The following is a 1,077-nucleotide window of genomic DNA, read 5'->3' on the forward strand; positions in this document are numbered from 1 at the left end:
CCTTCATTGCCTTGAGGGGCCCTCACTGCCTCTGGGGGGCCCTCACTACCCTAGGTTTGCTTAGCACTGCTTCTAGAACCCTCCGGCAGGGTCTGAGGGAAACTTCAGCTATCCCAGGGCTCAGGGCAGAGGTAGATGGGCTGTTTCTCTAATGCCTTGCCTGTATGACTGAGGGGAAGGTTCAGCCCTTACCGAAAATACTTGGAGAGGCCTGAACTTGTTTTCCTTCTCGAGTAAGTACGTACAGGCTGTTGGACGTGTTGACTCTGGAGACAAGTGTTAGGCAGCTTGTACCACCCTGGTAATCAGGAGGTCTGGAATCCCAGCTCTGCCACTGACTTGCTGTATCACTTTGAACAAGTCACTGGTCTTCTCTGAGGCTCAACTTGTTCTTCTGTAAAGTGGGGATGATAATTTGGCTCTCTCTGGGCCAATATAAGAAAATTGCCTTTTTCCTCCTTAAAACATGATCTAAGTGGGAGTGGTTGGTTCTGGGTCATCCAGCTGAGTCTCAGGCTTCATTATTCAGAGCTCTGTCATGGAAGCTGTGGACAAGATGGTTGGCCAGGCAGGATGGTGCAGTGGGAAGGGTGCTGGATGTGGGACCGAGGGAGGGCACCAGAGCCAGCCTAGGAAGGGTCCAACACCCTTGTTTCACAGACAGTGAAACAGAGATGGGCGAGGCCAATGGCCTGTTCATGGCTCTCCAGTTTCTAAGTGTCAGGGATTTAAACCGACTAACTCAAGATCTTCTCCACTGCAGCAAACTGCTGCCCAGGTGGAGGCCTTCAGGCGCAGGTGTGGTGGGAGGCCTCTTTCTGTATCCAGGATGACCGCCTCTAGAAGAAAGAGGAGTGGAAGATCAAGGCAGGCCAGAGGAAGGGAGGGAGAGAGGAAGAGAAGGAGGTAGAGAGAGAAAAGGAGAGAGGAAGAGAAGGAGGTAGAAAGAGAGAGAAAGGGGGAGAGGAAGAGAAGAAAGTAGAGAGAGAAAAGGAGAGAGGAAGAGAAGGAGGTAGAACGAAAGAGAAAGGGAGAGAGGAAGAGGAGGAAGTCGAGAGAGAGAGAGAGAGAGAGAGA

General features: G+C 51.7%; 1 protein-coding gene across 1 annotated transcript in view; it reads left to right on the forward strand.

Annotated features, from left to right (window-relative positions):
- The window catches only part of GRAMD4 (GRAM domain containing 4), a 64,769-nt gene that overhangs the window by 657 nt on the left and 63,035 nt on the right, over window positions 1-1,077 (forward strand). The window lies entirely within an intron of this gene.

This window comes from Vombatus ursinus, unplaced genomic scaffold, assembly GCF_900497805.2.
Source record: "Vombatus ursinus unplaced genomic scaffold, bare-nosed wombat genome assembly UNPS02010394.1, whole genome shotgun sequence".
Taxonomy (NCBI): Eukaryota; Metazoa; Chordata; class Mammalia; order Diprotodontia; family Vombatidae; genus Vombatus; species Vombatus ursinus.